General features: G+C 35.5%; 1 protein-coding gene across 1 annotated transcript in view; it reads right to left on the minus strand.

Annotated features, from left to right (window-relative positions):
- Positions 1 to 21,754, minus strand: part of LOC136035003 (uncharacterized) — a 74,140-nt gene extending 52,386 nt beyond the window's left edge. Inside the window, exon 1 of the transcript XR_010619312.1 lies at positions 21,659 to 21,754. The gene's annotated coding sequence lies outside the window, so the exon portion shown is untranslated. The remainder of the gene's footprint in view (positions 1 to 21,658) is intronic.
- Between the last annotated feature and the right edge of the window lie 1,691 nt (positions 21,755 to 23,445).

The following is a 23,445-nucleotide window of genomic DNA, read 5'->3' on the forward strand; positions in this document are numbered from 1 at the left end:
CATTCACGTGTTTACAGGTGCAAAGATGGAACAAGACAAGGTGTCTTGAGCTTTACCCGGAAATTTCTTAGGAGGTGGTGGGACAAATTTTACCTGGAGCGTTGTATTCAGTAATTTTAGATGGTAATATTTATCTTTTCCTATTTATATATAATACTTCAATGTATTTAACAATATGTATACAATGTAATTAAGCATCGGAGAAGGCTAGAGGTCACAATGGCTTCGGCCGCGTAGAAGATTAAAAGTCACACAGAATCCATCACTCCGTCCGTACGAAATTCAGGAGTAAAAATTCTATTAAGATGTTATTCAACAAAACTATAATTCATCGAAAATTTTGACTAAATATTCAAATTTTGTCGTAAATAAGAACCAAGAACGTATCCAGGATCTTTTTTTCGGGTGCGAGGAGTACAAAAACGAATAACTTTAAAAAATGCATCAAAAAGCTGTTCATATTAATTTTTGCTACGTTTTTTACGAATTGGACAAACATTTTGGGAGCCGGGGGGGGAGATTCAAACCCTCTAATACATCCGCCTAGAGACGGCCTTGATAAACAACTGCTGAAACACTATGGCTTGAATAAATAACAAGCTTTTTGAAATCAACAAAAAGATATAGCGTAACGACAGAGGTGTTGGGGAGGGTGCCGGGCTCCCTTGCATAGAGTTTAATTCCTCTTCAGTTATAGTTTGTATGTTGCTACTTACTTTTAGTTGAAAAAACTTGTTTTATTTTTAATTTATCCTATATTATTTTTATTATGTTTTATTTAATTTTTTAATTCTCCTTCCGTGTTTTTGCCGAGTGGGGGCTGAGCAAGGGTGCCGGAAGAAAATTTTCCTGTGGGGGGGAGCTTAAACACCAGTGGTGGTTGGGTGAAAGGGAATATATTTCAGGACTTTTTTGGTAGGAATAAGTTTATTTTTAAATACTTTTACGCTAAAAACTTTTGTTTGATAAGTGAGGTGTTGAGAAGGGGTCAGTCCCCCTTTTATACAGAGTAATTTATATTTGTTTTAAGTTCTCAAATTGCTCCTTACTTTATTTGAAATACATTTTCTATTTGTTTAATTACATATCATGAAACTGTAAAGTTTTATGAATACAGTTCTTTTGGTAACACAGAAAAAATGATCAGTATTTCTATAATTTCTGTTTGGATTTTGATGGGTAAGCAATCAGTTCGTAATAATGAACTGTAAGGAGCGACCCAGCTCAATAGTAACCAAAACTTTAAAAAACGGAATTTTGATACCAATAGATATATCAAAGGAATTGGCTTAATATGCTGATTCCAAATATTTGAATTTTTTTAAGCTTAGTCTTACCCAGAAAAATCTACGAGCCTGAGAAAATTTGTCTGATTTTTGAAAAAGGGGGAAAACACCCCTTTTAAGTCATAGAATTGTAATGAAAATCACACCATTGGATTCAAAGAACCCTACTATAGAGGTTTCAAGCTCATATCTGTAATTTTGAATTTTGAATTTAATGTGGAATTTTGTAATTTTTGCCGGAAGAAAGATCATGGATGCGTGTCTATTTCTTTTTTTTTCAGGGGTGATCGTAACGACCCAGTGGGCCTGAAATGACGAGAGAGGGGTCAGTCTAACGGAAATGAAAAGTACTAGTGCCCTTTTCAAGTGACCAAAAAAATTGGAGGGCAACTAGGCCCCCTCCTACGCCACTTTTTCCCAAAATCGTTGGATCAAAAGTTTGAGATAGCTTTTTTTCTGCAGAATAGTTTAAAGGCCAATAACTATGTCTTTAGAGATAAAATGACTCTCTACAGCCCCTGGGAAAAGGTTTTTCAGTTGTAAAATTTGCCCGTTGTTTTATGCGTTATTGGAAAATCTGCATACCTTTTTTGGGTGGGGAGGAGAGGACGAATTCTCTGCAGGGAGCATTTTTCACGGGGAGAATTTTCCATGGAGAGTGAAATATCCTGGGGTTAAACTTTTCAAGGGAAGTTTTACACTTGGCGAATTTTCCAGTATTCCTATACGAAATTTCTCTTATATGTCTTGCTTTGTCTTTGGAGATGTTAAGGGTAATTGTCCAGGGTAAATTTTCATCTGGACGAAATTGTCTAAACTATACATGTTTGGGGAGGGGGAGTTTTTTGTGAAGGTGGAGCCAGGTATCCTGGCGTTACTTAAAAAAATGCTCAGAAATCAAATCTAAAAAATAAGTTTTTTCAACTGAAAGTAAGGAGCAACATTAAAACTTAAAACAAACAAAATTATTACATATGAGGCATATTGCCACCTCCTCAACATCTCACTCTTTACGCTAAAGTTTAAATTTTGTCCCAATTCTTTACAAACAACTCCTGAAACACAAGGGTCATTTAATTAGAACATTAAGTAACTTTTTTTGAAGTGCCAAAAGCCTGTAGCGTGAAGAGGGAGGTGTAGAGGAGAGGGGACTACTTTCATATACGTAATAATTTCTGTTCGTTTTAAGTTTTAATGTTGTTTATAAAAAATAGTGGAGAAGTTTGATGAACTCTGTTAAAGATGGAGAAGTTTGTTAAAAGTAAAACATTAAAACTAAGATTAAGAAAATCAAATACAATATTTTAATTGAATTTTAAATCCAATTTTGTAATTTTGAATACCAAAAATCAATATATTCGACACCTTTATACCTCATAACTGTAAAAAATAAATCCTTTTCAAAGTGACAACTCGATAGATACAATCACTCCTGGAAAAAAATGATAATAAAAAAAAAAAAACAAAAAATAAAATAAAACGTATCCGTTCAGATGGAGAATACACATATTCCCAGCATTCCGTTCAGGGAAAACATTCGTTATTAGCAGTTTGTTACCATGAACTGTTTGATTCTTTACTATGAACACTTTGATCTTTTTTTGCTCCAACCAAATCATATAGAAGAAATATTATTGGGGAACTGGAAAGGGGTCACTCAGTCACAAATTAGAGCTTATATTCTCCTTATTAAGGATAAAAATCTATTGGCAGGCAGCCAACAATGGGGCAGCACATATTTTTCGATGGTTTTTCCTATTCAGCTCTTTTTCCTTTGGTTTCCTTATACATACTTTATAGTCCCAAATTTCCAGGGGGCCAAGGCCCCCTGCCCCCCCCGTCGGTGCCCATGGGGCTGAGTGATCATAGCAGGCTAAGATGAAGCTTAACAATATTAGTTAGCCTGCTTATTTGAAGTAAGGGGTTCTTTTCATCTTAAATTTATTTGATTCTGAATTAGAGTTTGACTCCATGTTATGAAAATGTAAATAAACAAAAAGTATGTGTGCGTTCCTTAAAGGTAAATCGGACCTTGTGGATAAAGGGGTTGTTTAAATTTTAGACTTGTTTGGTTCTGACTTGGTTCTGGTTTTACTTCTGTTATCAAAAAAAAAAAAAAAAAAAAAAAAAAAAAAAAAAAAAAAAAAAAAAAAAAAAAAATGCCCCTTAAATACACCTGGTGGACGCGTTCTCAATTGCAAGGGTTTGAACCAGTATCATGTATTATAATTGCGGGTACCAGACTTAGTCCACGGAAAGGTGAAATAATGGCCACTTAAAGGTAATTCGAACGTAAAAATCTTTCGATGTACGCCTAGTGGACGATACCAAATATTTTTTGTGAACAGGGTATTATAGTTGCGGGTACCAGACTTAGTCCACGGAAAGGTAAAATAAAGGCCGCAATTCGGACGTAAAAATCTTTCAATGTACGCCTATTGGACGATACCAAATATTTTTTTGTGAACAGGGTATTATAGTTGAAAGGTACCAGACTTAGTCCACGGAGAGGTGAAATAAAGGCCGCAATTCGGACGTAAAAATCTTCCGATGTACGCCTAGTGGACGATACCAAATATTTTTTTGTGAACAGGGTATTATAGTTGCGGGTACCAGACTTAGTCCACCGAAAGGTGAAATAAAGGCCGCAATTCGGACGTAAAAATCTTCCGATGTACGCCTACTGGACGATACCAAATATTTTTTTGTGAACAGGGTATTGTAGTTGCGGGTACCAGACTTAGTCCACGGAAAGGTGAAATAAAGGCCGAAATTCGGACGTAAAAATCTTTCGATGTACGCCTATTGGACGATACCAAATATTTTTTTGTGAACAGGGTATTATAGTTGCGGGTACCAGACTTAGTCCACGGAAAGGTGAAATAAAGGCCGCAATTCGGACGTAAAAATCTTTCGATGTACGCCTAGTGGACGATACCGAATATTTTTTGTGAACATTTTTTATGACTTTTTTTCAAGACTTTCTTTATTTAAACTATTGCTTGCTTATTTGGAATAAGGAGTTCTCTCAACTTGAATTTTGCTTGGTTTCGACTTTCACTTCATGCTAATTAAGTCAAATTAAAATAAAATAATATCACAAGGCTAGTCAAGTTTTTCGAAATAAGAATCATTCCGCCCTTTTTATTTCAATAACTGGATACAATGAGTCTTTCGGTTTATTTCTGCTTGCTCCCTCAATTCAGAATTTGATGTCAAATTGAAATCCCATCAAACACTCCTTGGAATTTTCAACTCCATCTTAAACACTTCATGTGAAATGGCGGACGTGTATAGCGTCTTTGATTTACTGAGCGACACCTATCGTTCCCAGAGAATACTTATAGCAAAATTTTTATATCTTGGCCTAGCCAACGATTCCTATAGACTCCTAGCTGATTAAACAACCAAGATCGGTATTATCACAGGAAACTTAAGAGCAAAAATGAAGTTTATTCCGCATAGGAGGTGGCTGCACCCTACTGAGCCCACCCTTTGGTTGAAGAGACTTTTGAGGATGCTCATATGACCTGAAACTAAAAGTTCTAGTATTTTTTTTTTTTTTTTTTTTTTTTTTTTTTTTTTTTTTTTTTTTTTTTTTTAATTCAACAGTGATTGGAGAGTAGCCAGCCGCCGCCCAAAAATGTTTTTTGATATCCTTTTTTGGTAACCCCTTACGACATCTAATCAACATCTCGAGGTAACCATTTTGTTCAGAATAGCTGAAATATCAATAAATACACCTCCAAGGATGACATAACACCCAGAGTCCTTGGGATAAGGGCCGTAGATCATGCGAACTGCCAACTCTTTATAGGAAGATTTTATTGTGGGAAAAGGGAGAGGAGAGTATGTTTATGTTGGGAGTCCAGTTTGCGAAACTTTCAGGGATTATTCTCTTAGTCAAAACGATCATCAAAATTTTGCTGTGGGAAGGGGAAGGGGCCCAGAAATGAGCCATAAAAGCCTTTTCCCTGATCAATTTGAAACTTACAGCCGTAAATCCTTTGGCCAAGGGGACTGCTGTATAAAAAAAAATAAAGACATTGGTCCCTTTGATATTGGTACCTCCTGTAACAAAGGGGGGGGGGAATAAAGGACAGAATTTGTCGATTATCCTGAAACTTATACGAAACCTTTGGCTAAGAGACCCCAATGCGGAATAAAAAATATTGCTACGCCTCAAAATGCACCCCCAAAAAGGTTAAAAAAAAGTTCCAAAAACTTTTTTGCCACTCACTCCAAGTCCAAGGGGCTATTCTAGAAATTCGGGAGGCTGCTCACTCCGAGAGAGTAATTACTTCCCGCTACCTGGTGTACATCTTGGACCGCCATGTGTGCCGCGCAGTTCCGCCACGCTTGGCACAGTTCTACCGTGCTTGGTTCACGCCACGTGGTGTATATGATTCTGATTGGAGCACGACAAGAAAGGAACTAACTAAAACACACCAGCACTATTCACAGAAATTTTATATTATTCGGATTACTTTACAGGATCTCGCAGGAGTAACCCAACTTCTGACCCAACTTCAAACATTTTTTGGTAATTCTAATGGTTCAAAATTCCCCTAGTTTAGGCCCACTGTGGTTCTAATGGTTAAAATGGTTCCAATGGGTTCCTATGGTTCCTATGGGTTCAATGGTTCCTAATGGTTCCAAATGGGAGTTTTCAATCCTTATCACTTTCACAATCTTCATGATCAAAATTTTTTTAAGACTAATTAGATTCAAATGGGAACTGTCTTAAGTCACGCTTGCAATCCTGTTCGCAGATTAAGTAAAAAAAGTTTTCTAACTGCAAGTAAGGAGCGACATTAAAACTTAAAACGAGCTGAAATTATTCCGTATATGAAAGGGGCTGTTTCCTCCTCAAGCCCTGCTCTTTATGCTAAGGTTTGACTCTCTCTCAACTCTACTTTTTAATACTGTAAAAAACTTTGGCGTAAAGACCAAGGCGTTGAGGAGGGGACAACCCCCACCACATACAGAATAATTTCTGTTCATTTTAAGTTACAATGTCGCTCCTTACTTGCAATTAAAAAAATTGTTTTTTTTATATTTCTGAACGTTTTTGAATTAATGCATGTTTTGATTTTGGATCACCGCACATAGTAAATAAAACGAAATTTGCATATTATTATTCTTTTTGCTAAATGGCGTTTTCATAGTTTGGTCGGACAATTTTGATAAAAAAGGAGGGGGGAGGAGACCTAGTTGCCCTCCAATTTTTGGTCACTTAAAAATGCAACTACATTTGTTTACTTTTTTTACGGACGTTTTTGTTAGTAATAAACATACATACCTTATGAATTAACTTGCGTAACGAACTTCTATATTTGTGTATTTTTATTACGTATATGAGGGGGTTCGCATAAGAATGACCCCTGAATCACAAAGGCCGTAGAATAAATAGTTGAAATTACTAAAAATACTTTAGCGTAAAGAGCAAGGTATTGTGGAGGAGACGAAATAACTTATATACGTAATATTTTATGTTCGTTTTAAGTTTTAATGCTGCTCATTACTTCCAGTAAAAAAAAAATTGTTTTATTTATTTTCTCATTTTTTTTAAAAATAATTCTAGAAAATCCTGCGTCCCCTTCATGGACATTCTCTTCCTTTATGAAAAATTCCTCCATGGAAATATCCTCCCACGTAACTCCCAACCCCGACCCACCCCCACCCCAACGCGAAAAAGTCCCCCTGAAAACGTCTAAACGCTTCATAATAACCATTAATATATGTAAACAAAGGTCAAAGTTTGTAATTTGCAGCCCTTCCCCCGGGAACCGTGGGGTATTAAGTCGTCCCAAAGACATAGTTATTAGATTTTTGACTATACTGAACAGAATGGCTATATCAAACTTTTGATCCAGTGTCTTTGGGGAAAAATGTGCCAGGGAGGAGGCTTAGGTACCCTCCGGTGTTTTTGGGCACTTAAAATGGCACTAGAAATTCTAATTTACGTTAGAATGAGCCCTCTCGCGACATGCTAGGACTGCTGGGTCGATACGATATCCCCGGGGAAAAAAACACACAAACAAATAAACACAGATCCGTGTTCTGTCTTCTGGGAAAAGCAATAAATTTCACATTTTTGTAGATAGGAGCTTGGAACTTATACAGTAGGGTTCTCTGATACGCTGAATCTGATGGTGTGATTTTCGTTAACTTTAACTTTATTACTTTCAGTGGGTGTTTTTTGCTATTTTCTAAAATAAGGCAAATATTCTGAGGCTCTTAACTTTTGATGGGTAGGACTAAACTTGATGAAATTTACATATTTAAAATCGGCATTAAAATGCGATTATTTGTATGTAACTATTTGTATCAAAATTTCATTTTTTAGAGTTTCGGCTACTATTGAGCCGGGTCGCTCGTTACTACAGTTCATTACCACGAACTGTTTGATAACTCGCGTTCCCTACTCTTAAGTAATAAATACATTATTCTGGTCAAACAAGTAAACAGACATCAAGGCAAAAACTCCCATTACAAGAAAAATCAATCATGAAACCAAACTAACCTAATATATGAAAAAATGAGGATTTTCAAAATGTTCCCTCGAGCAAAGTCAAAATATTTATGTCATTCCCCCCCCCCCCTAATTCAATTCCTTTTTTCTAACTTGAATAAGCTAATGAACAAACAAATGGCAAAATATTTTTTTTTAAATATACCCTTCATATAGAAAGTAAATTTTAACAAATAGAACAAAAATAAGTAAATTCAAAATTCTTTTTTTATAGAAGAAAATTTAAAAAGAGTTTAGAACAAAGAACTATTCCCAAAATTATGCGAAATTAGCTCCCATTGCTGCTCAATAATTGTACTTTTACACGATGTTACATTATTTTACAACATTTTTGCACTGTTTTTATTCGCTTTATAAGTGGTCCGTGTAGTTATGACAGGAGGCAGAAATAGCCTTGAACGAATTTCCCAGAAATAGAAACTAAGTCTAACAGATGGACTTGGTAATAATTGAGAATTAATCTTGGAATTCAAAATGATTTGGAAGGACCACCAGACTAGAAGTGCACATCATTAGCGCTATTTATCAATGACAGCTACCCCTTTATTAAATAGGTCCTTAATGTGGTTGATCCGGGTAGTTTCCGAAACCTAGTTTTGGTTAAGGTTCCTTTTTTTCCTATATAGTATCTGGCGGACCTAAACTAAAACGATCACCAGCTGACTAACAATCTGCACATGTGATGAAGAATTTGCATAGAGTTGTCAATTAACCTTCATCGCATTCCAAGTCTTCGGAGCGCCGATCGAATGTTGTTACTTGCATCTTCCAGATGTTTATCGGGACCATTTGAGGCGAAAATGATTGACTCGATTAAAATAGGTAGTGTCCAAATCATAAATTTCGTTCTTCATCTTGAACTCTCCAGTAAGTACACCCTCGGATGAGCGATCGGAAGGAACGTGACACCTGGCCCTTCGGCCAGCTGCCGTTCCTCTCGGATCTCATCCGTAAACCAAAGACATTGCTTTTTTTTTACCGACTGATGCGTCTTATGGCGGTTTCCGGTTTATGGGAAGGACTACCTGGAGAAGAATTACTTCTTCAACATCACCTGTTTATTGGACAATAGCCTCTTCTTTCACTAGATCTCTTAGAATCAAATTTCCGCATGATCAAAAACGTCACGGCCTTCCACTTTTCTTTGTATTATACTTGAAGCGCAATTGCGCATTCTGAATGAATGGAACAGGTAATTTTTCATTAAAGAAAGAACTAACAACATTGTACAACATTGTACAACTGAAAAACCGTAAACTGACTAATTGAGCTGGAAACATAATAATGAATATATGAATCAGCAATCAGCCGTGTTCATTTCCGAGAACTTTGACCTCATAGAGCCCCCAAAGTTTCCAAATTCTACCTTAAATCCCGGATTTCATCATTGGGTTATGTCGATTAAGAGCGTACAGAAGGGGGGGGGGGTATTTGATCCCTTCCCCAAAAAACTAAAATTCCATATCTTCTTTATAATTGTTTCAATTTATCATATTTTTTCATTATTATTGCCCCTCCGTCCCTTCAGAATGATAGTACATACGTGCCTGACGCTGCTCATCAAACTACCATAAGTTTTAAAGCTTAAACTTGTGGCCCACTTCATGAAGCAAAGGTACGTGGGTGACTTGAGAAAAACCGACTAAGTAAGGCTGATGTAGATAAAGGTCAAAATTATGTGCTTCTGCCAGAAAAATTCTGTCTTTCTGCTGTTCTGTGCATACTTAGTTCAAAATACAAATTGGTTTTTATTCGCGGTTTTAAATCTGATATATTTAAGTCAAAAAGTTAACTTAAGAACCCAAAACTACGAAATCAAAAGCCTATAAATGTCGTTTTTACCAGTTGAATTCTTATTTATTTTGATACAGCTAGAAAAAGAAGAGATTGACTGTAAAAATATGGCACATTGCACTCTTCAAGTAAATTTGCAAAATTTGGACCTAAAAATGCATTTTTCGATGGTTTCGACCCCTTTGAAATATATTCTTAAGCCTCTTCTCAAAATGCTGGTACTCTGCAAAGACCGTTAGAATATCCCCTGCACCCCAGAGAACTCCCTTCCAAATTTTATTGGCACCCAGCACCCAGATTTTATTCTTAATGATGCATAAAATAAGAACAACATAAAATAAGTTGCAGAACAAATTCTAGATCATATTCTGAACATTCTACTCAGCCATTCTCATCATAGATTGATAAATAGCATAGGAAAAAAATTGTAAAATTCGGGAATATATTACACTTTCCTGACAAAGAATGTTTAGTTTAAACATTCGCCAATTCTCAGGTGAACCCCTCCCCCCCGAAAAGGGGCATTCTAGAATATTCAGTATATATCCTAAAACCCATAGGCTATGTCTGGAAAGAAAACTTTCAAATTTCCATGGAGGATTTAACAAAAGGCCTTTAGAAAATTAAGAGAAGCCAATAGCACTTCCCTATTCTCCTCATCCGTATTCGCAAGGCCTTATCTAGGGGAAGGGGCAAGGGGTTTTGACCCCCCAAGAAATGTTTGTCTGACTCGTAAAAAGTAATAAAAATGAATATAAACACATTTTTGATGCGTTTTTAAAGCTTTTTTCAGCCCACCGAAAAATATACTTTTGTGCCCCCCCCCCAAAAAAAAAAATCGGGAATACTGCCCTGCATATTCCTCTAGTAACTTATTCTCCATAAGAAATATTAGGTCTTTTTATTTACATTATAAAAAGCTAAAAAAAGCCTATATATATATATATATATATATATATATATATATATATATATATATATATATATACATATATATATATATATATATATATATTTATATATATATATATATATATATATATATATATATATATATATATATATATATATATACATATATATATATATATATATATGTATATATATATACACAGATATATATATATATATATATATATATATATATATATATATATATATATATATATATATATATATATATATATATATAGCCATGCAGTTTCTGGTAATAGCGGACGTCAAACTTAAAAAAAAACATAGGTGAAGAATCGGTAAAAAACTAGAAAAATGTGACATCCATAGGCTTGTTTCCTTTGAATATGCGATTGTTTTCGGGAATCGACACATTACTAATATTTAACTTTGTACGAACGGGAAATTTAACTTATTATTTTTGCCTATTTATTTTCAAGATTAACGTAGCTACACTGATAAGAAAATGATATTGTCCAAACACACCCCCCCCCCAAAAAAAATATCTTGTGTATTGGCCTCAGATGGTTTGTAGAATTGGAATAAAGTACCAGAAAATATAATTCTAAATAATTCTATAATTCTAATTCTATATTAATTTAGTAAAAAATACAGAAAAGAGGAAAAATAGACCTTTCTACAATAGAACTTCTAGAGTTTTCCAACTTTAAAATAATTCTCGTTTGTAAATTGTATTGCGATTGTGTGAACTTTCAAAAGCTTATTAAAATTAAAATCCCTGATAATCTTATCTTATTAAAATCCCTGATAATCATGTGGCATTCTAATCGTTTTTTTTTTTTTTTTGTCGTGAGATATTAATGCACCCGAAATGTAAATTTTCTTCTTGTTACGGAGCACAAAAAAACACAAAGATAGATAGACACAGGAGAGCAAAACAGAAAAGGATGGATTAGAATACACAGGAACTTACAGATAGAATATGGATTAAAAGATAAAAACATAAAAGATAGATAGACACAGAAGAGTGAAACAAAGAAGGATGGATTATAATACACAGGAGCTTAAAGATAAAACATGGATAAAAGCTAAAAAGTAAAAGATAGATAGAAACAGAAGAGCCATACAAAGAAGGATGGATTAGAATACACATGAACTTAAAGATAGAACATAGATTAAAAGATAAAAATAGAAAAGATAGATAGGCAGAGAAGAGCGAAACAAAGAATGATGGATTACAATACACAGGAACTTAAAGATATAACATGGATTAAAAGGTTAAAAACATAAAAGATAGATGGACACAGAAGAGCGAAACAAAGAGGGATGGATTAGAACACACAGGAACTTAAACAATCTTAGGGCTGGGGATCTTTGGCCGAAATTCAAATTTGTCTAATTTAAGAGACTTAAGAAGACCTTATTCCATAATTTGTAACGTGATTGTTTGAGCTCTCACAAGCTTAGTCACATATCTCCCATCGTCTTGGATCATTTACACAAAGTAGGTTCTGTCAAGTCATCTGGCAAATTCCTTCCTTCCCCAGGAATGAACTACTTTCCCAGTTGACAGTAGTTCTCATTCATCGGGAAAAATTTTCTTGGCTGTTTATACCGCAATGCATTTCTCAAAAGATATGTCCCAGGTGCAAGGCTAAAGGAACATAGACCCAGGTGTCTTCGCCGGAACTATTCCAATACTATGAATTTCTTCAGCTGCTGACAGAGGAAGTAAATTTTGATGCCTGTGATTGTCAGTCTCATTCTCATCTATAAGCCTAACAGATGTCTTGTAGGCTTTGCTCAATGATGAATTGTCGGCTAATGTTGCAGTAGCTGGTCTATTTCATCAATGTTGTTCCTTTCTGTTCCCTTGCTGTTTCTATTCTAGTTTTGCCTCCTTTTCAGAACAACGATTTAGTATAATGAATTTAGTTACGTTTTGCTGTGCGGCTACCATATGTATAGCTATGCATGTATATTTATGCATACTGATCAGTATTGCCAACTGCCGATGTCTAAAAAGAGTGCAAATCAAGGCCCAAAAAGAGTGAATTTTGATGAAAATGATATTTTCTGTTTTGAGATTTGACTGTTTCTATTCTAGTTTTGTCTCCTTTTCAGAACAACCATTTAGTATAAGGAATTTAGCTACATCTTGCTATATGGCTACCGTGTATAGCTATGCATGTATATTTATGCATACTGATTAGAGTGTCCAAATGCCGACGTCTAAAAAGAGTGCAAATCAAGGCCGAAAAAGAGTGAATTTTGATGAAAATGATATTTTCTGTATTGAGATTTGACTGTTTCTATTCTAGTTTTGTCTCCTTTTCAGAACAACCATTTAGTATAAGGAATTTAGCTACATCTTGCTATATGGCTACCGTGTATAGCTATGCATGTATATTTATGCATACTGATTATAGTTGCCAACTGCCGATGTGTAAAAAGAGTGCAAATCAAGGCCCGAAAAGAGTGAATTTTCCTCAAAATTAATTTTTCTTTTTTAGAGATTTTGCTTTTTCTATTCTACTTTTGTCTCCTTTTCAGAACATCCATTTAGTATAAGGAATTTAGTTACGTCTTGCTATATGGCTACCATGTATAGCTATGCATGTATATTTATGCATACTGATAAGAGTTGCCCACTGCCGATGTCTCAAAAGAGTGCAAATCAAGGCCCGAAAAGAGTGAATTTTGCTAAAAAGAGTGCAAGTCAAAAAATTTGACGTGCGTGCGGCAGTCATCACGCGGGCAACCTCTCTCAATGTTCTGATCGCTCTTACATCATTAAGAAATAATTATAAGTTACCCTGCGGTCACTAAACATGTTGCCCTTAAGTTTCTAGAACTGCATTTAAAATAAAATCAAAAGGATATGGACCCCATCAAAAAAATATCTTGGGTCCCTGGCGGGTAAAGTAAGATTTTTATTTCAAAATGAATGGCTGCCAGAAGCCGAGATGACCCATTCACACTTTAAAATGGTGTATAGGCCTAAAGTCTTTGCAGAATTTTATCACTTTGAGAGTACCCCCTGAAAAGGTTTTTCTTTTTTTTGGTCATTGCAACTCCATCACCTAACTGTTAACTCACTTTTCCATTTCCAAGAACCATTCTCTATCAGAGTCGACATACTTCGCTTTGGATATGTAAAGGGTGATGGGTCTTCCCTGTATTACTGTTTACTTATTTATTTTTCTCTTCCCTTACCGCTTTGTATAGAAGTTACAGTTGATTTTGAGTCAAGGGCGGACATTCCCTGGCCTCAAAACGGCAAGTCCAGTTGAGAAATCAGAATTTTCTGCGTGCTATAGTTTGTTAAATGCAACCTAGCCTCTACAGGGTCAAAAACAGATTTCACTAAGACTCTACAGCCAAACCTAATACGAACAAATTACTTTTACACCGGCAGCAACTCATTGGAGGAACAAGCCAGCCGAGGTAAACTCAGCTGAGCATAACCCCCTCCGCCCGTCTTTTCGACTTCAGGTTTTACTCTCTCCCATGGAGTTCTTTCTTATTATAATATTAGTTCTTTCTTATTTTCTTATAAGTCCTTTCTTATTACCTCTTCCAGCCTTATTATGGGACGACCTGCTTTGTGTTTTACCCAGACAGATAATCAAGAGGCCTTAAAAACAAAACCTAGAAAATACGACCCGTAGATAACAAAGTTGCAGAAGACGGGAAGAAAACGGATATTGAAAAACCTATTAATAAAATACTGTGTCTTCGTCTATTTCTTCATTACTAAATCATTACAGTAAATAATCATTATATACTGAATCTTTATAGTAATAGTGTATCCTCGAAAATTTGAAAAATGCATATATTGGGTTTAGGCATACGGCAGCTCAGGTCCTCTGGACCTCTGGAATGTTGGAGGGAGAAATTAACGTTACAATAGTTATTCTTTTTCTTAGGGCTCTTGATAATATCCCCATGACTCCACTAACCTTTTCTGTATCCAGAAATGACAATTTACTTAAAGGAATGTGTCCGCGTATTTTTGAAGTCCAGAAAAGCTGTACAGTTTAGGGATAGAAACAAATGAGCTATATTATCTAGACGTTCTTTCTTTGATTTTTGTCCAAAAGTAAAATAGTGTGGTGTGCATACACATTAGCTATAGGGAAAATTTTCATTGTAGGGCCTTAAAGGTTCAGAAAAAGACAGCTTTGATTATCTTGACATTTTGTTATTTTTTCCAAATAGTGAAATGATTGACACTCATTCCCAGAGGCGCCATTTGGGCCAAATCTTGGGGTGGGCATGGGGCATTTGACAGAACTTGTGACTTTTATTATGAATCTAACCTAATTTCAAAGTTTACAATGATTAATAGCAAATAGCGTAATTACCCCAAGGGTTGTCAGGTAATTACGCTCTTTAGCTAATAGGCGTGCAGTTAGTTCAAATCATTTGAACAGAATGGATTATGTCGGACATAATGGATAATTATGGCCGGAAAAGGGCCCTTTCTGGTGGAAGCTTGGGCCCCCTGGAAAATCTGACCCCCTAACCCCCCCCCCAAATGGCCCCTCTGCTCATTCCAAAAATGTAATTTCATAGGGCTCACCTTTCAAAGTAATTTACAAAAATTTAAAGATTTTATTTGGATTCCCTAAAATCTATTTTGCTTATGTAAGTAAAAAAAAGTAAGTAAGACGGGACTAGACCCTTAAGGTCCAAACCGACGGTGCTGATCTCCGTTTCGTGGCCCTTCAGCCAGGAAGTGCAATGGGGGTTTGGGGGCCAACCAGCCTGTGCTTTCACACACCCTTCCTGCTTACCTTCCCCAGATTTCTCCAGGTACCCATTTAGAGCTGGATTGACTGTGGCTGAGCTTACAGAGTCACGCCACTGACCCCCGTCCCAAACTAAATAACCGGTCACAACTGAGATTGAACCCGTGCCCTTTGGACACAGAAATTCCTACGCCAGCGCTCCAACCACTAAGCCAGGACGGCTTTTTTTGCTTATGGGAACATTTTCACCCTGAATTTTAGTATATATATTTCCCGTAATAAAAAAATAAATTGAACAAAATTTAACAGAAAATATTTAATAAGAACAATTTTTTGTACTGACAATAAAACTAAAAGTTCTCATAAAATAATAATTTTCGCGCTTTGTTTTAATTTTCAACTCAAATAATGGAAAAAATATTTTTTTTAGCTATACAATTCTTGCTAAATTTTTAGTTATTAATTAAAAATCATCAGCGCAAGAAACATCGTTGAAAGCAGGGCTTTCCCGAAAAATCTTTATCATATAGTATCACTTATGACAAGGGAGGCTAGACCTGCAATGTTTCAACTCCACTATTACCTACCACTGTTACCTACCAAGAATGCCACCTCAGTGTGTGACGTGGTCAGCACAATAGCATTGACTAAGTAGAGAGCGATTTCTACCATGGAGGCCTAGTATTTTTTTTTTTCTGGCCTCACCATGTAAAACAGATATTCGTAAAAGAGTTTATTTTTAAACTATTTGGAGGGGTCACAAACTTGAAAGGGTTGAGAAACGACGACTTAAACTGTAAGGCTGTTTCGTCAATTTTTGGTTTTATGACATATTGATCCAATTTTAGCGAAAATTGTCCCTGTGTAGGGAGCATTGGCGGGTAACAGAAGGTTTGTAAAGAGAAATCGTGTTGCAGCTAAAAGTAATTTAGTAGATAAGTTTTTTTTCTTCAAATTAAGCTCAAAGAGCTGTGTTAAAATCTAAAACGTAAATATTTCAGACGGAAGACTTCGCTCTGTTTAATACGACTATACAGCCTCTAGAAGAACCTTATCTCTAAAGAAGTTTTTTTTGGGAAGGGGGATTCTAAATTCCGAAAGGCGACTTTATGTCATGTGTTTCTTTTCAAAGGCATGGGGATTCTTCTGATTCTTACTTTTGGGCAATTACCCTCCCCCTCTGTGTCGATAAGTATATAAACTTTATCCTCAATTTAATACATAAAATCCTTCCCAAATTAGGGGGAACGATTGACGTGTGCTTGGCAAGCAATCTTAATGGTTAGTCAACATATATTTGTTCGGATGAAGGGGCTACGACATAGATTGCTCATCTGTTCGGAATTGACTCAAAGACATTTTCCAAAAAAGTTGGGAAATTTTGACCTTATTTTGTTTAAGGTTAAGCAGCCAAAAGTTGGAAGATTTGGGTCTAAAAATTTTGCTTTTGAATGTAAGCCCCCCCTCCTAGTTAAAATTCACAGTTTATTCAAAAGCTCGTGTGCACCTATGTACTATTGTATCGTATAAGTAAGTTGTATTATGTCAATTGATTCTCACTTTAGGTTGGTGTTTAAAATAGTTGGAAAATTTTTGCCTCAAAAGGGTCGGCAGCCAAAAGTTAAAAAATATAGACATAACAATTCTTAGGCTAATCAGCTCCATACCATTTGTTCAAAAGTTCTTTCACAGTTTATTCAAAAGTTATTCGGAGTTTGTTCAAAAGTTCGTGTGCAACTATGTACTATTGTATCGTATATGTAAGTTGTAGTATGTCAATTGATTATTCCTTTAGATTGGCGTTTAAGATATTCCCCTAGAAGTTGGACAATTTTTGGCTCGAAGGGTCAGCAGCCAAAAGTTAAAAAATATTAATATAACAATTTTTAGACTGATCAGCTCCGTACCGTGCCCCCAACAAAAAGATTTGCTGCTCGTTTGAAAAGCTCGCGTGTGACTATTTAACACGCTTTCGTCTAAATGTAAATAAAGTCTCTAATGGGTACACTTCTTCAAATGAATCTGTCAAATGGTTATCCATAACAACCGTTGGCTGAGTCTAAATTTAGAACAGAATGTGCCGTCGCGTGAGTCCATATCTATCCATAATATAGTAGGTCCAATATGGGGCTGTTCAATAGTATGTGCTGATCAAACAGTTCGTGGTAACGAATCAAACAGTTCGTGGTAACGAACTGTAGTAAGGAGCGACCCGGCTCAATAGTAACCAAAACTCTAAAAAATGGAATTTTGATACCAATACCTACATCAAAAGAATTGCATTTTAATGCTGATTTTAAATATATAAGTTTCATCAAGTTTAGTCTTACCCATCAAAAGTTACGAGCCTGAGAAAATTTGCGTTATTTTAGAAAATAGGGGGAAACGTCCCCTAGAAGTCATAGAATCTTGACGAAAATCACACCATCAGATTGAGCGTATCAGAGAACCCTACTGTAGAAGTTTCAAGCTCCTATCTACAAAAATGTGGAATTTTGTATTTTTTGCCAGAAGGCAGATCACGGATGCGTGTTTTTTTTTTTTTTTTTTTTTTTTTTTTTTTCCCAGGGGTGATCGTATCGACCCAGTTGTCCTAGAATGTTGCAAGAGGGCTCATTCTAGCGGAAATGAAAAGTTCTAGTGCCCTTTTTAAGTGACCAAAAAAATTGAAGGGCACCTAGGCCCCCTCCCACGCTAATTATTTTACCAAAATCAACGGATCAAAATTCTGAGATAGCCATTTTATTCAGCATAGTCGAAAAACCTTATAACTATGTCTTTGGGGACGACTTACTCCCCCACAGTCCCCGTGGGAGGGGCAACAAGTTACAAACTTTGACCAGTGCTTACATATAGAAATGGTTATTGGGAAGTGTACAGGCGTTTTCAGGAGGATTTTTTGGTTGGGGGAGGGGTTGAGAAGAGGGAGATATGCTGGGGGAACTTTCCATCGATAATTTGTCATGGGGGAAGAAAATCTCCATGAAGGAAGCGCAGGATTTACTAGCATTATTTAAAAAAAAAACAATGAAAAAATAAATATAAAAAAGTTCTTTCAGCTGGAAGTAAGGAGCAGCATTAAAACTTAAAACAAACAGAAATTATTACCCATTTGAGGGGCTCACCTCCTCCTAATACCTCGCTCTTTACGCTAAAGTATTTTTAGTAATTTCAACTATTTATTCTACGGTTTTTGTGATTCTGGGGTCATTCTTAATGAATTGGGACAAAATTTAAGCTTTAGTGTAAAGAGCGAGGATCTGAAAAAGGGGGCGAACCCCCTCATATATGTAATAAAAATATGAGAATACAAAAGTTCTTTACGTAAGCTAATTTATAAGTTACGTAAATCTTTTACTAATAAAAATATTCGTAAAAAATTAAAAATTCTAGTTGCCTTTTTAATTAACCAAAAAATCAAAGGGCAACTAGGCTTCCTCCCCCGCTCTTTTTTTCTCAAAATCATTCGATCAAAATTATGAGAAAGCCATTAGCAAAAAAAAAAAAGAAATGCAAATTTTGTTTTAATTATTCCTCTACGGAGAGCCAAAATCAAAACATGCATTGATTCAAAAACGTTCAGAAATTAAATAAAAAAAACAAGTTTTTTTAACTGAAAGTAAGGAGCGACATTAAAACTTAAAACGACCAGAAATTACTTCGTATATGAAAGAGGCTGCTTCCTCATCAACGACCCGCTCTTTACGCTAAAGTTTTTTTACTGTTTTAAAAAGAAGAATTAAGAGAAAGAGTCAAACTTTAGCGTAAAGAGCGGGGCGTTGATGAGGAAGCAGCCTCTTTCATATACAAAGTAATTTCTGGTCGTTTTAAGTTTTAATGTCGCTCCTTACTTTCAGTTAAAAAAAACTTGTTTTTTTTTAATTTAATTGTAGTAAGGAGCGACCCGGCTCAATAGTAACCGACACTCTACAAAACGCAATTTTAATAACAATAGTTACATCAAAAGAATTGCATTTTAATGCTAAATTTCATCAAGTTTAGTCGTACCCATCAAAAGTAACAAGCCCGAGAAAATTTGTCGGTACTTGGGCATTATTCAGAACGCACTCAATAAGTGAAGTTAGATTCTTTCGTGAAACAAACTACGATGCGAAAAACCGGTTTCATAGCCACAAAGACATAACTCAATTTAGTTCGCTACGCATAGTGATAGAAGATAGTGTCTGAACATGAATTTTGAAATGAAGATTTGGGATTTGCCAAAGACTGAAAAAGAAGCAATTATATTTTTCCAGGATAAGGGGTTGTTGCCCACAACAAAAACAGTGCGTCAATGGACACAACATGACTTTATACTTTCACGAGAAGGAGCATTCTTGGAAGTGTACGAATAGGCCATGTTTGAAAAAAAGTCAATTTGCGTGTAAATTCGTGGTTTACTGACAGTAGAATAATATTTATTACTGCAGTTCGTTTCATTTATTGTTGGTTTACGAATTGACAAATGTGGCCGGGTGTGAACGAGAGCTAGGCATTTCCAAGAAAACAGTTATCAATTGGAATAATTACCTCCGTAAAGTGTGTATGTCTTCTATGCAACAGAAAAACTGTGGGAAAATCGGAGGAATCGGTTATACACTGGAAATAGATGAATCATTGTTTACAAAAAGGAAAAATAATGCAAGAAGAATCTTACCGCAACAATTGGTGTTTGGTGGAGTGTGCAAGGAAACTGGAGAAAGTTTTTTGTGAGAGAGAATGTGGGGTTCCGTAAAATGGCGTAATAAACGGCACCGAGGTACATCCCGCCATCATTTACAATCATACATAGTAGAGTACATGTGGCGGGCAGCAGTAAAGGCAAAAGGAAGACCTTTTATTAGCACGATTCTTAGCGATATTTCTGCGTTCTGGGTATATAATTATAAGTTGTAGTCTTACAATTTTCCTAATAAAGTATTATATTTTCATCACATTTTGTGACTTATTGAGTGTGTTCTGAATAACACATAAGTACCAATTTGCTTATTTTAGAAAATAGGGGGAAGAACCCCCTAAAGACATCACAGAATCTTAACAAAACTCACACCATCAGATTCAGCGTATCCTTCTTAAGTGACCAAAACAATTGGAGGACACCTATGCCCCTTCCCACGCTCATTTTTTCCGAAGTCCCCTGATTAAAATTTTGAGATAGCTAGTTTGTTCAGCATAGTCAACAACCTAACTACCATATCTTGAGGACGACTTAGTCCCCCCAAGTCCCCAGGAGAGGGGCTGCAAGTTGCAAACTTTGACCATTGTTTACATATAGTAATGGTTGTTGGGAAGTGTGAAGACGTTTTCAGGGGGACTCTTTCGCGGTGGGTAGAGGGGGTCGGAGAGAGGGGGTTGCGTGGGACTATCTTTCCATGGAGGAATTTATCATGAGGGAGGAGAATTTCCATGAAGGAGGCGCGGGATTTTCTAGGATTATTTAAATAAAAAAGTGAGAAAATAAATAAAAAAAAATGTTTTTTCAACTGGAAGTATGGAGCAGCATTAAAACTTAAAACGAACAGAAATTATTACATATATAGGGGAGTTCATCTCTTTCTCAATACCTCACTCTTTACGTAAAGTATTTTTAGTAATTTCAACTATTTATTCCACGGCCTTTGTGATACAGGGGTCATTCTTAAAGAACTGGGACAAAATTCAAGCTTTAGTGTAGAAAGCAAGGTATTGACGAGGGGGTGAAACCCCTCATATACGTAATAAAAATATACAAATATAGAAGCTCGCTACGTAAGTTAGCTCGTAAGTTACGCATATTTATTACTAATAAAAACGTTCGTAAAAAAGTAAAAAGTTCTAGTTGCCTTTTAAAGTAACCAGAAATTGAAGGGCAGCTAGGCCTCCTCCCCCACCCTCTTTTTTATTAAAATCGTCCGATTAATACTATGAGAAAGCCATTTAGAAACAAAAATTAATATACAAATTTTGTTTTAATTATTCATGTGGACCAAAATTAAAAATCCATTAATTCAAAAAGCTCAGAAATCAAATAAAAAAAAAAAGTTTTTTCAACTGAAAATGAGGAGCAACATTAAAACTTCAAACAAACTGAAATTATTCCGCATACAAAAGGGGTTGTCCACTCCTCGACGCCTCGCTCTTTACGCTAAAATTTTTTTTATTGTTTTAAAAAGTAGAGTTGTGAAAAAGAGTCAAACTTTAGCATAAAGAGCGAGGCGTCGAGGAGGGGACTGTCCCTCTCATATGCAAACAAATACAACGTAGAAACAATAGGGAAAATCTTTCCAAGACAGTGGAAATCAACTCTGTGAATATTTCAGCCCTATGTCCAAGGGCCGTTTTCAGCACAATACGAGAACAAGATAGAAAATATATATATATATAAATAAACTTACATTAAATTGTGAGAATTAAAACTGAATAATGTTTTTTAAAACTTAAAGAAAAAACAACCCTGGCATCCTTACTTCAACGAAGTTCAACCAGGACTGACAAAAAGAATGAAGTGAGAATATAAATTCATTCAAACTAAAGAGAACAGAGTGATTAAATGCAATTTCTCAGAGCCAACTTTGCTTTTTTAGCAGCCTGTCTCAAAGGCCTTTTCGTTGTCTCAAAGGCCTTTTCGTAGCTGGTTCAATACTATTATAAATCGGTTTAGTAAAATATTTTGTTAGATCATTTTTAATTAAATTTGAGCATAAAGAATTTAGTGAGTATTCCCCTAAGTCCCTGTTCAAAGAAATATTATTATTTATTTTGAGATTAATTTCGATTGATTCTCGAGCCACCTGTTTTATCCCCAAATCATTACTGATGAGTGAAGATTTTTCAAAAAGTATCGTGTGGGACGGATTATTAAATATATGCCAACCTAAAGCAGAATCAAAGGAGTTGTTGGAGCTATTTGAAATTAATGCCTTGTCTATGTCCTTTTTATGCTGTTGTAACCGTTTTTCTAGATTCTGATGGGTCCTGCCGACATAGTATTTTCCACAATCAAAGGGTATTTGATAGACCCCTCTTTGGCGAGTAACTGGGGTCTTATCTTTACCGGAATTTAAGAAATTAATGATCTTTATTTTAATGAAATTAATAAATTAATGGTCTTCGTCGCTATTTTCCCTTTCATATGAGAAATAATTTCTGTTCGTTTTAAGTTTTAATGCCATTCCTTACTTTCAGTTGATAAAACTTGCTTTTTAGTTATTTAATTGACTATGCACAGAACTGTCGCTTGATCGAATTTTAGCTCTGTTTGGGCCAAAATTGCTGTCTTGTTGAACAAAATGGTCAAAACAACAATTTATTGTAATGTCAACGATAAAGACAATTCATTTATTGTAAATTGTCAACTTTTACAACTTTAAAGAGCAGTAGGCCAAAAGCAATGTCCGTCGAGATAATCCCGTCAGTATTCAATAATCACTAATCTGACAATTTCATCCATGGTAACAGCAGCAACACTAACAATTCTTAATAGGAGAAATAGAACGTGCCCCATCTATTGTTGATTCATCAATTTTTTATTTATAAATTGTTTTCAATTTTCTATTTTTAAAGTTTAGGTTACACTTGACGAGTGTGTACCATATGCAGTTTGGTTAGCTTCTTTTCATTTTTTCATTGGCTCCATCCCCCTTGATATAAATGGTTAGGACGTACGTCCTTGAATAATAGTCCTTGAATAATTATTCAAGTACGTACGTCCTTGAATAATAGAGAATGGAACTTCCGCTTTTGCAACTAATTAAATTTTCGACTTTTAAACAGAAAAATTAACTCTTACACAGAAAAAGGTTGCGAACAATCACAGAAGTTCCTTTTTTCGACTATTTTTCTAATTATATCTATAAGCACATTTTTGAAGTGTTTTAAATATGTGGTTTTTTTAAAGGGCGTCATCCGTATTTAGATTGCTGAGGCGGAACTACACACTTAAAAAAGTGACGGATTGAGTATACAGGTGTTGTGGGCGTATCTTGTATGTTTAACGGGTCGTTAAGGGATTTTTAAACGGAGGGAATTTGGAATTTACAGGATTCTTGAATGAAATTAAATTTAGGTAAATAACTATTTGGTTAAATTGATTTTTAACAGTAAGGGCTGACTTAAATAGGATTTGGGGGCTTTTCTGGGTACTTACGTATTATATCGACCACACATAGACAGCCTCACTTGG

This window comes from Artemia franciscana, chromosome 13 (genome assembly GCF_032884065.1).
Source record: "Artemia franciscana chromosome 13, ASM3288406v1, whole genome shotgun sequence".
NCBI classification, from domain to species: Eukaryota; Metazoa; Arthropoda; class Branchiopoda; order Anostraca; family Artemiidae; genus Artemia; species Artemia franciscana.